Source organism: Globicephala melas, chromosome 18, assembly GCF_963455315.2.
Source record: "Globicephala melas chromosome 18, mGloMel1.2, whole genome shotgun sequence".
NCBI classification, from domain to species: Eukaryota; Metazoa; Chordata; class Mammalia; order Artiodactyla; family Delphinidae; genus Globicephala; species Globicephala melas.
The window spans coordinates 68,232,317-68,245,538 of record NC_083331.1 but is presented as its reverse complement, the minus strand read 5'-3'; the positions used below and the strand labels follow the sequence as shown (position 1 = coordinate 68,245,538).

General features: G+C 42.4%; 1 protein-coding gene and 1 pseudogene across 4 annotated transcripts in view; both read right to left on the bottom strand.

Annotated features, from left to right (window-relative positions):
• Positions 1-13,222, bottom strand: part of CLYBL (citramalyl-CoA lyase) — a 269,132-nt gene that overhangs the window by 58,030 nt on the left and 197,880 nt on the right. The window lies entirely within an intron of this gene.
• On the bottom strand, positions 9,984-10,785 carry LOC115853408 (STING ER exit protein pseudogene; annotated as a pseudogene).

The following is a 13,222-nucleotide window of genomic DNA, read 5'->3' as shown; positions in this document are numbered from 1 at the left end:
TATAAATAAATAAATAGTGTTCTCATTTTGCGCATTAGCATTACTTTCCCATTGGAAAGGTAAAATAACTAATAGGTAACATTTATTGAGCATTTACTAAGCACCAGGCATGGTGCTAAGTGCTCTACCTGCATTTTCTCATTGAATAAATACAAGAAACTAGATAATTTATAGATTAATGGTAGTCTTGACTGCCAGCATATTCACATTAGGGAAAAAAATAAGGATTTGTTTTTCTCTTTCCACATGCGTCATGCTTTTTTTATTCACTTAAAAATTTTTTTGCAACTGAGTTGAATCTTAACATTTAATTAAGAAGGCACTCACAGGAAAATGACACTTCACACTACAAAAAAGCTCTAGCTTATTCAGATGGAAGGCAATAATATCACCAAGAAATCCCTTCATGAAGTGGTGGACAAATACATTTTTTTCTTTGATTTGGCAGGCTTTGCTCCACAGTTAAGAAAAGCTGAAAGGTTGAAAGTCTGATTCAGTATTTGAATTGTCCCCAGAAAAACTATATAAAACCAAACATGTTATTTATTGGCTTTGCGTTGGGGTGATGAAGCGGGGACAGGGGTTGGGGAGAGGGGAGTGCACTTGGGGCGTGGGGGCAGGAATCAAGGGAAAGAAAGCCCTTGAGGTCATTACTTCCTGCCAATTTCAGTTTCAAAACCAAATTCCTCCAACTTGCCAACAGCCCTCAACAAATTCTCATGGTCAGAATGAACACTTATCAAAAGTAGTTTCATTTGGGAAGGGTTTTTATGATACTAATAAAACTTTAAAGCTTCTCACTGTTGATGAATGTAGTTTGAAAAAAAAGGTCTTAACAATATATGGCCATTTGGATAGCAGTTGTTATCTAGGAAAATAATAAACCAAAGCAGAGAGAAAAAATAATTATTTGAGCCAATATTGAGTTGAAGTCCAATCAAGGAGACAAGCCAAGACAGTAGATTTAAACCAGGCGGATGTAGGTCTATGACCGGGTAGAAGCAGGGAAGGCCTCCAAATGTGGTCTGAGTTAAGCAGTGTGAGGAAACCAGCTTAGAGTTGTCAAGTCGGATGGACGCAGAGTACATAGGAGCAGTCTGAGACAGCTCTGTGGAGTCCTGATTTACTGAGCTCTGACTGCCAATAATTATGCCAAGCTTAGACAAAAGCAAGAGAGAGCTCATGCCAGCTAAAGTGAGGAAGGATGCAGCCAACAGTGGCTTGGTTCCACACCTTGCTGTGGGCTGTCCCACAGCAATAAAATGCATCCACTTGCTCTGTCATGCCCTCTCGCTGCAGCCACAGGATAGGAAGATCCTGAAGGTGAAGGTCAGAAGTCAACTCATCAACTCAGTAGTATGGTTCCAAGGCCATCAACAGCTGTCGAGAGAAATGCTTCCTGTGTGTATCTAGATCCATAGCCTCAAAGAACCCAAGATGTGCTATGCTCCATGCAGCCTGGCACAGCTACAAACCCGGGATGGCTTCAGCTCAGAAAAGTTTCAACTTCCAGGTTTCCTTTCAAGGGCAGGTCGGGCTTGTAAAGGGTCTGCTGGGACAAAGTGTACGGGAAATGGAAGGGAACTAACTAGATCATTTGGGCTGAAGTGCATTTTAAAACTTGAGTTATTTGAGGGACTTTCCTGGTGGCGCAGTGGTTAAGAATCCTCCTGTCAATGCAGCGGACACGGGGTCGAGCCCTGGTCCGGGAAGATCCCACATGCCGTGGAGCAACTAAGTCTGCGAACCACAACTACTGAGCCCGCGTGCCTAGAGCCCAAGCTCCACAGCAAGAGAAGTCACCGCAATGAGAAGCCTGCGCACTGCAACAAAGAGTAGGCCCTGCTCGCCGGAACTAGAGAAAGCCCGCGCACAGCAACGAAGACCCAACACAGCCAAGAATAATTAAATAAGTAAATAAATTTATTAAAAAAACCCCCAAAAACTTGAGTTATTTGAATCATCACCTCCATCCTCTAGTTTAATCTGCATGTGCGCTCAAGGACGCAGGATCCCTGGCAACATCAGCTTCCTAAATTGTTCATGTTGGTGTCAAACAAAATCTGACCTCTAAGCTGTTTAGTTGTGTCACTTGGATTCGAAGGGGACTGTTTGTTCAAAGCTCATGTTCTAAACCTGTTTGTGATTTTTATCTAAAGTCAGATTGCCATGGTTTCAGCACATTCCGGTTTACTTAGTAAAATTCAGCCCTTGTGAAATTGGCTGCAAATGAAGTACCCCATTCCAATTTTAGGCATAATCTGATTAGTACTTTTCATGCTGTAATAATGAGCAGTGAATACTCAGCATTTTATTAGACTTTTTTTCCTCTTTCTGGCTCAGAATTAAAACCAAGCTCTTTCCACTTCATCATTCTGTACCTTTCCAAAAAAAGATGATGGCTTTGGAGTTATATTGCCATACAACACCCTTATTAACGGGCTGTTGCTTGTGACAATTTACATAAGTGAAGTGTGCATCCCTCTGCTGTGTATCCCAAAATATCCAACAACTTCACTGAATTTACACCAACCAACAAGCATGTTGATTTTTTTTTCTTTTTGGTATTTTAATGGTGAAATATGTTACTATGCTAGCAAACACACCCATGCCATCTGTTGGGTGAGAGGAAGGCAGTTTCTAAGAACAATTAAATTTAGTTCTGGGTCTTCAGCTAGAGAAAGCCACAGTCCACCAGTTGTGAAAAGAAAGAAATTCTGTTCATGCTGTTCTCTCTCTATCACAGGCCTTACGTCTTGCTACCGTGTCTCTTACATCTCTCTCATCTCCATCACCTCGCTCCCTTCACACTTTCATTCTCTTTTTCTTTGGCTCTTGTTTGGCCCTGACCATCCTTCCAAGTGCCATCTCATTAGGGGGATTAGTAAGACTCGGCCTGGCAGACACCACCTTCTCAGAAGGGCTATCCAGGTGATCTGCTGAGATTATTGGGAGGTAAATGCTCCCTGGAGAAAGAAGGAAAAGGAAATGAAGGCAAAAAGAGGCCACTCAAAAACAACTGTTTTTGGGGGGTGGGGTGGTCTTACATTCTGGAAGCAAAACAGGTTGTTCAAAATGGAGTTGAGAAGGAACTGCACTCTGAATGTGCTGGCACTGCAGGGCAGCCTGGTAAGCATTTCTCAGTGTAGGGCGAACCTGTCCTCCTAAAATCTGACAACCTGAAAAGAGGGAGTAATGAGTGCAAGGCCTTCCTCAACAGTTACATGAGACTTTTGCAGAGACTAATTACCTTTGTGTGTTTGTAGCATGTTTGATTCCAGAGGTGGGCTCTGCAAAGGCCACAAAGAAAGTTGGCACAGGTCAGACTCTTCACAGGCCCTGGTCCTAAAAGGTGGTATTACCAAAGTTCCCACATTCAACTGATACTTCGTGCCATGGGCTGCTCAGTGCAGTGGACCGGTGGCTAATAAACTTGTCCTTATACATAAGCCACCGTATTATGTGACTCTGGGCCAGGAACCAAGGCGTGCTATGATTTCAGAGACCGGATTCTTATCACCTGGGGAAGAGACATGCTCTGCTGACGTAAGAAAGCGGATAAATCAACCATCACCGAGACCTGCAGACTCTGAAATTAAAGGAGAAAATATGCGTGCCGTTGGTTCAATTGGCACCCATTAAAGCTAATAACTAATCAGCCTTGCAAGTTTCTAGCTCAGAATGATCAAATCTGCAAAGAAAACAACATCCGTCCACTTTTACACTCCAGTGGAAGAGGTGGTCCCTCGCGGCGGGGCGGCACAGTCTCGCCATCTGGAGAATAAATCGAGTGTGAAGTACAGTATAGTTTGGGACCAAGCTCCGTGGCAGCAGCTCAGCAGTCAGTTCATTAGTTCCAAACTTCCAGGGATTAGAGCGACATCAATTCTACTGTCGGATAGGAAGAGACAGACAGGATACGAGATTCAAGGAGGATTGTGACAACCAGGAGGAGCCCCTTGGGCTTATTTATAAAACTACAAAGTATAAACATACCCAAATAAGTGTCTTAAATAATAGCATTATTACAGTTTCATAACATCTGAATTAACACCTTCCTCTTCTTCCACCTCCACCCCGAAACCCTGTATGTTAATAACATATAATGTTTTCAGATGAAGTCGCCAAGACGACCCTGAATGCAACAGGAGCAGTGAGAAAGCTGTGCGGCCGAAACAAGACTTGGGAGTTAAGAAGTACGGAATATTTTCTAGGCTCTGGGGAGATGCATAACCTCTGTGATTTTTAAAAATGAGCAATGACTATTTCCATCCTACAAAAGGCAAATTGCCATGCCAATACTCAAAAACACTAGTGAATTCTGTCTTTTCTGAATTTGTCCATCTCACCTCACTTTGATTTCATCTGACTCATAAAATGATGTCATAAGCATGGATTGGAATGGGCAAAAGGCCCTGATATTGTCATCTATATAAAATTATTTTTTTGAAAATTTTGAGATTGTTTGGTTTAAAATAAAAAGTTCTGATGTATTGTTCCATTTAAGGATCTCCCTTTTCATATAAGTTCTTTTTATACACTAATATTAAAAAACAGAAGTGTTTGTGACAAAGTCATCATTAGAAAATTACTGTATTTTTCTTACAAATGTATAAAATGTATTATAATCACAGAGACTGCTGTAGTTACTGCATTAGAAAAAAAGCCAAATTCTCACTGATTATTACAACCTGGTAGTGTTTCTTTAGGTAAGATGGTAGTGTTGAGTTTTCTAACCCCCAAAAATCTTGGTTTGCCTGTTTTTTTTTTAACCTTTTTTTTTTTTTTTTTTTTTTTGGCTGCACCATGTGTGGCATGCGGGATCTTAGTTCTCAGACCAGGGATTGAACCCACGCCCCCCTGCAATGGAAGCACAGAGTTTTAACCACTGGACCACCAGGGAAGCCCCTTGGTTTGCCTGTTTTTGAAAAAAGAAAATCTACAGCAATATTGAACATACCATGAGTTAACTGGTTAAAATTTCATTCATCAATAACACCAAAAGCACTGGTAACAAAAGAAAAAATAAATTGAACTTCATGAAAAATTTAAAATGTTGTGCATCAAAAGATACTTTCAACAGAGTGAAAAGGCAATCCACAGAATGGGAGAAAATATTTGCAAATCATATGTCTGATAAAGGAATATATATTCAGAACATATATAGAACTTCTAAAACTCAGCACCAAAAAAACAAACACCACAATTCAAAAATGGGCAGAGGACTTGAACAGACATTTCTCCTAAGAAGATATAAAAATGGACAATGAGCACATGAAAAGATGTTCAGTATCATTAATCATTAGGGAAATGCAAGTCAAAACTACGAGACACCACTTAACACCCATTAGGATGGCTACTGTCAGAAAAACAGAAAAAAACAAGGGTTGGAGAGGATGTGGAGAAATTGGAACCCTTGTGCACTGTTGGTGGGAATGTAAAATGGTGCAGCCGCTATAGAAAATAGCATGGCAGTTCCTCAAAAAATTAAAAATAGGACTTCTCTGGTGGCGCAGTGGTTAAGAATCTGCCTGCCTGTGCAGGGGACATGGGTTCGAGACCTGGTCAGGGAAGATCCCACATGCCGCGGAGCAACTAAGCCCGTGCGCTACAACTACTGAGCCTGCGCTCTAGAGCCCGCGAGCCACAACTACTGAGCCTGCGCTCTAGAGCCCGCGTGCCACAACTACTGAAGTCCACGTGCCTAGAGCCCGTGCTCCATAACAAGGGAAGGCACCTCAATGAGAAGCCCGCGTACCACAACGAAGAGTAGCCCTGCTCGCCGCAACTAGAGAAAGCCTGAGCAGCAACGAAGACCCAACGCAGCCAAAATAAATAAATAAGTAAAATAAATTTATTAAAAAAATTAAAAATAGAATTAACATATGCTGCAGCAATTCCACTTCTGGGTATATACCCAAAAGCGCTGAAAGCAGGTCTCGAAGAAATTATTTGTACACCCATTTTTATAGCAGCATTATTCACAATAGCTAAAATGTGGAAGTAAACCAAGTGTCCACTGACAGAAGAATGGATAAGCAAAATGTGTTAAATATGTGCAATGGAATATTGTTCAGGTTTAAAAAGGAAGGAAATTCTGACACATGCTACAACATGGATAAACCTGCTGTGCTAAGTGAAGACATTATGCTAAGTGAAATAAGCCAGTTACAAAAGGACAACAATGTGAATATATTTAATAACCACTTAATGGTACACTTAAAAATGGCTAAGATGGTAAACTTTATATTTTATCACAATAAAATTGAGGAAAATGTTCATTTATTGATTTCATCCCGTAAGTTATTACACTCTAGGCATTCTGTTTACTCTGAAACTGTAGATTTTGGTACAGCAAAGTTTCTGATATGCTGATTATGAAAGATCCTTTAAAACACAGGTTTATTAAAATGCCAAATCAGCTTTCATTCAAAGGACTAAGAAGGCTCAGGATGTGTATGGGTGGATACACTGGCATACAAGTACAAGTAGCTCTTTGAGTCTCTGTTTTCAGTTCTTTTGGGTATATACCTAGGAGTAGAATTGCTGGGCCATTTAGTAATTCTATGTTTAGCTTTTTGAAGAACTGCCAAACTGTTTTCCAAAGTGGTTGTACCACATTTTACATTTCCCACCAACACTGTTATCAGAGTTCCAAATTTTTCCACACTCTTGCCAACACTTGTTATTTTTCATTTTATTTGTTTTTGATAATAGCCATCCCAGTAGATGTGATATGGTATCTCGTTGTGGTTTTGATTTGCATTTCTCTAATGATTAATGATGCTGAGCATCTTTTTATGTGCTTACTGGCCATCAGTATACAGATCTTCCTTGACTTATGATGGAGTCATGTCCCGATAAACACACTGTAAGCTGAAAATATAATAAGCTGAAAATGCATTTATACACCTAACCTACTGAACATTATAGCTCAGCCTAGCCTACCTTAAATGTGCTCTGAACACATATTAGCTTACAATTGCGCAAAGTCATCTAAACATGAATATCTCACGTAATTTATTGACTACTGTCCTAAATGTGAAAAACTGAATGGTTGTCTGGGTAGAGACTGATTGCCAGTGCATCGATTGTTGACCCTCGTGATCACATTGCTGATGGGAGCTGTGGTTCACTGCTGCTGCCCAGCATCACGAGACAGGATCGGACCACATATCACTAGACCAAGAAAAGACCAAAATTCAGTACTCAAAGTATGGTTTCTACTGAATGCGTACTGCTTTCGCACCATCATAAAGCTGAACCATTGTAAGTCAGGGACCATCTGTACCTTCTTTGGAGAAATGTCTATTCTAGTCCTAAATTTAAAAAAAAATGGGTTGTTTGTCTTTTGGTTGTTGGGTTATGAGTGTTCTTTATATATTCTAGATATTTAATCCGTATCAGATATATATGATTCACAAATATTTTCTCCCCTTCTGTAGGTTGTCATTTCACTTTTTTTTTTTTTGGCCACACCATGCAGCTCGTGGCATCTTAGTTCCCCAACCAGGGATTGAACCTGCATCCTCGACAATGAAAGCACAGAGTCTTAACCACTGAACCACTGGGGAATTCCCTATCATTTCACTTTCTTTTTTTTTTTTTATGTGCAAATGATGTGACCAACAAGGGCTTTATTTCCAAAATATATAAACAGCTCATACAACTCAATAATAAAAATCCAAACCCAATCAAAAAAATGGGCAGAAGATCTACATAGACATTTCTTTAAAAAAGACATACAGATGGCCAAAAAGCACATGAAAATATGCTCAAAAATTATTACAGGAATGCAAACCAAAATTACAATGATGTATCACCCCACACCCATCAGAATGGCTATCATCAGAAAGTCTACAAATAATAAATGCTGGAGAGGGTGTAGGAATGTAAATTAGTTACAGCCACTGTGGAAAACAGTATGGAGGTTCCTTTAAAAACTAAAAATAGAGTTACCATATGATCCAGCAATCCCACTCCTGGGCATATATCTAGAGAAAATCATGATTTGAAAAGATACATGCACCCCAATGTTCACTGTAGCGCTGTTAACAATAGCCAAGACATGGAAGCAACCGAAATGTCCATGGACACATGAATGGATAACAAAGATGTGGTACATATATACAATGGAATATTACTCATCCATAAAAAAGCATGAAATAATGCCATTTGCAGCAACATGGATGGACCTAGAGATTATCATACTAAGTGAAGCCAGGCAGAGAAAGACAAATGTTATATCACTTATATGTGGAATCTAAAAAATAGTACAAATGAACTTGTTTACAAACAGAAGCAGACTCAGAAACACAGAAAACAAACTTATGGGTACCAAAGGGGGGCGGGTGGGTGCATAAATTGGGAGTATGGGGTTAACAGATGCACACTACTATATATAAAACAGATAAACAACAAGGTCCTACTGCATAGCACAGGGAACTATATTCAATACCTTATAAGAAATTATAATGGAAAAGAATAGAAAAAATATAGATATATACATATGTATGTATAACCAAATCACTTTGTCGTACACCTGAAACTAACACAATATTGTAAATCAGCTATACCTCAATGAAAAAAATAATAATCTCTCTTCAAATCTAAAAACAAAACAAAACAGGTTTAGTGGAAGTAAGTATGAAAGAGCAGCAATGGTAGGCGGCTGTGGTCAGAGCAGAGTATTGGCTCTCACAGGTGGTGTAGATGATATCCAAGGAGTTTGTGGCTAAAGGGGGGTGAAGGTAAAGGTCATTGTTTGGAGTCGTGGTCAAGGAATTGTGAGGAGGTTATGGTTGCTTATCCACACGATGCCTAATTATCTCTCAACATGAGGACCAGGAAATGAGGTGGAGAGGAAGACTCAGTTGCAAAGCCCCCATTGGATGCAGGAGAGTAACTGGGAAGCTGGTCACACAGCCCCACCCCAGGCTTTCCCAGGACCCCCCCACCCCTCCTTCTCCCAGTTCTTGCTAGCTCACATCTAACCCCACTCTAACCTACTTTTCCTTCCAAATTCAGAAATCGGGGGAAAAAAAGCAAAGAAAAATGCCCTACTGTTTCCCAGCAGCACCTCACATACATGCCTTGGGTGCCTACTAAGCACCCAAGCCATGTAAATAATACGAAGAGGCTAAAACACTCCTCCTGTCCCAACACCTTGCAATACAGGTGAACAGATAAAAACATGGGTACAAACACTACATACTAATGTCACTGAAGCAGTGTGACATTAAATATTTATGTATATGACACTCCTCCACAAATAGCAAATGTGAAATAAAAGACAGTCAACAGATAACTTTTATCTCGGTGTCATTTCTTTTTTTTTTTTTAACATCGTCATTGGAGTATAATTGCTTTACAATGGTGTGTTAGTTTCTGCTTTATAACAAAGTGAATCAGTTATACATATACATATGTTCCCATATCTCTTCCCTCTTGCGTCTCCCTCCCTCCCACCCTCCCTATCCCACCCCTCCAGGCGGTCACAAAGCACCGAGCTGATATCCCTGTGCCAAGATTTCAAAAATCTTTAAACATTTTATTAACTTTGAAGAAGGAATAAGAATAGCTCCTTTAGAAACTAGACACACTGAAGCACTGATCTATTCACAGAGCTTCTACACAGATGAAGAAGTTTATATCAAATGGACAAAAAATAGTACAGAAGACCTATACACAGAAAGATTGAGAAAAATCCATCTCTAGAAAGCAGGTCAGATGAACTCAAAGACCTCACTGAGGGCTTCCCTGGTGGCGCAGTGGTTGGGAGTCCGCCTGCCGATGCAGGGGACACGGGTTCGTGCCCCGCTCTGGGAGGATCCCACATGCCACAGAGCGGCTGGGCCCGTGAGCCATGTCCGCTGAGCCTGCGCGTCCGGAGCCTGTGCCCCGCAGCGGGAGAGGCCACAACAGCGAGAGGCCCGCGCACCGCAAAAAATACCTCACTGAATGTAGGAGAATCACTAGGAAGTCACGTAAAGCCTTCTGCTGGGGCATAAAGGTAGGAACCAGTCCATGTAGTCAAGAAAACACTCTTTTTCCTCCTTATCTAAATGCTTGCCTCCAGTCTGGGTTCACGGAAAGGTCCTGATTATTTGAACTGGTTGTCAATCAAGGTTCCCTTCATTTTCGCTTTCTTGGCTTCCGGTTCAGCCAGCTCCTGCAGCCGCCTCTTACTCATGCCTTTGCGCTCCAGCTGCTTCTCAATCACCTTGGCATTCTGCGCATACGAGTCAGCAACTTCTCTAGCCTCAATCTCCTCTTCCTCTTCATCAATAGTAGACACAGTGACAGAGCTGAACTTGCCCATGTCTTTAGTCCGTTTCGTCATCATCACTTTCTTAGGAGGCTCTTGTTTCTGAGTATATATGTTCGTCTTCCCAAAACCCTGGCCAAACTTGACTACTGCTCCATCCACAATGAAGGTCACAGGAGCATTCTTCGGTTGGGACTGGTAGAAGAGTGGCAGCCCGCACTTTGCACATTTCTTCCTGTAATGTCGTTCAATGCCTTCAGGCCTCCGAATATACATAGTCTCCTCGTCTTCTGTGTTACAAAACTTGTGGGCATGTTTGGCAGCATCAATCACACGGGACCGATCCCGGCGCCTCACGGGCAATTTCTCCAACTGACAGTCCAGCACCAGGACCATCTGGCCGCATAAACAGTAGTAGACGTGAAGGGGCTTCTCGCCGTCGTCATACTCCTCGCGATCCCGGGTATCGGAGCAGACTACGGACCGGGAAACTACTTTAGGCATAGCTCAGAGCAGCACCGGAAATTATAAAGGCAAAAGTAAGAGTCACGCGGAAATGACGTCATTCACTTCACTTCCTCTTTTTTTTTTTTTTTTTTTTTGCCGTACGCGGGCCTCTCACTGTTGTGGCCTTCCCCGTTGCGGAGCACAGGCTCCGGACGCGCAGGTTCAGCGGCCATGGCTCATGGGCCCAGCCGCTCCGCGGCATGTGGCATCTTCCCGTATCGGGGCATGAACCTGTGTCCCCTGCATCGGCAGGCGGACTCTCAACCACTGCACCACCAGGGAAGCCCTTATTTCACTTTCTTGATAGTGTCCTATGATGCACAAAATTTATAATTTTGCTGAAGTCCAATTTATCTATTTTTTCTTTGGTAGCTTGTGCTTTTGTTATCATTTTGAGATCATTGCCTAATCCAACATTATGAAGACTTACACATGTCGTCTTCTACTAGTTTTATAGTTTTAATTCTAACAACATTTAGGCTCTTGATATATTTCTGGTCTACTCATTTGTATACAATAGGGAGGTTTGTGATATTTTTATTTTGTGGTTTCAGTCTTCATCTCTCAACAAAATACAATGAAAATTCCCTGGGAAGAGGAAACTCAAGTGGAAAGAAAGGGCTTACTTCCATCAGCCTCTTCACTCAGCTCTGCCCTCACCCCTGACTGGTGACTGGCTGGTGTTTAGCTTTCCTGTTGCCAAGGCCTTATCCACCACCTCCCCGCCATGCTCCTCTTTCACTTTGCCCTTTCCCCATCTGCTCCTAATGGATTTTCCTCAACTATATATGAAAGGTCTTGTGTTGTTGTGTTTTTTTTTCTGAGGACCTTGCCAGGCTACCCCATGAGCCTCTGAGGGACCTCAAACCCAAACCTATAGGGAACTGTGGAGCTACTCCTGAGAAGATGTCCTGCATGGGCATAGCTGCCCGTGTTTTTTACATTTCTTGTTAACTTTATGATTTAACAGTGAGGCTCTGAGGTACACTTTGCACACGGCTCTTCGCAAAGACAAAGTATTTACTTACTAAAGGCTTGCATCGCCCTTCCCAAAGCCAGTAATGACCACCACGCTCAGATTTGACTGGAGCTCCGGAGTCTGCAAGTTCATGGCTCTCTCCACTCATTATTTTCTTTGTTCTCACTCATTGCTTGTTCTCAGCCTCAGAGGAGCAATGTTATTTCTGTGTTCTACTAGGGCACACGAGATCTGTTCCAAGTGGGATGATCTGAGTGAGGAAGGGGTGCTATGACTGCTCTCTCCTGGGGGGTAGGGAGTGGGCAGGAGCCATGGCTCCATGATGGGAAGGATCCAGAGGAAAACTGAACAATGTCATCACTCATGAGGTGTTTTATGTACTTAAGACCAAATGTCCAGATACTTGAAAACATTTAGATAACTGATAGGATTTGTCCTTTTTAAAAAAAGAGTGTTTGTGATTATGAAAAGAAAATTATCTGAATACTATTCTCATATTCTGCCTGATGTGCCTGGTTTGGTGCAATTAAAATTTTTTAACAAGTAGGGGAGGGCTCAATCAAATGTTATCCACCATGCCCGGTGTTAGGGACAGGTGTGGAGGAGAGGGAACGATATATAAATCCTTTATATTGACATATAAACCAACAGAGGAATGTATCATCTAGCTGGGGCGACGCAACGCCCATAGGATGAGAATTGAAGTAACAGTTCAAGTCAGTGGGACAGACTTGAGGGGACTTAGAGGCAGGAGGGAGCATGGCAGGCTGAGCTGGGAGGCAGGAAGTTGAGGATCTCAAGAGGTGCAGAGGAGGGAGGAACACCCAGCAGAGGGCTGGTAAAGGCAAAGGGCACAGGTAGGAATAATGAGTGAATCAAAAGGCAGATGGTCAGTATCTATGAGGTTAGGGAGGGAAGGTGCTGGTGCCAGGAGACGGACAGAAAGGAGATTCCCAAGCGGGCAGGGGAGAGCCCATGTTTTAGGAGGCCCTGTTCCGCTGGGGGAGGAAAGGGTGATGGGGGAAGTGGGACAAGAATCACAGTTCACTTGAGGAAGCAGCTTCCACATCGGAAGCTTCCTGGTGCCCGGCCCGGACTGTGGGAAGGTCCACCCCGCAGCCCTTAGAGCACTAAGTGGAGAAGGTCCCTGTTTGAGTCAGCCCTGCCCGTGGGCAACTTCCCCAACCCCCGAGAGCGCTTTTATCCAGAGAGGGCCTCTAGTCTCAAAGCTTTTTTTTTTTCCCCCAACAAATTTATTTATTTATTTAATTTTTTGGCTGCGTTGGGTCTTCGTTGCTGCACGCCGGCTCTCTAGTTGCGGTGAGTGGGAGCTAGTCTTCGTTGCGGTGCGCGGGCTTCTCGCTGCTGTGAAAGCTAATCTTTTTGTCTTTGGAATGGGTGTTGTACGCGGGTCTCGGATCTGGGGGTTCACAGTACCATACCTTGAAAGCCCTTGAAAGCGAAAATGG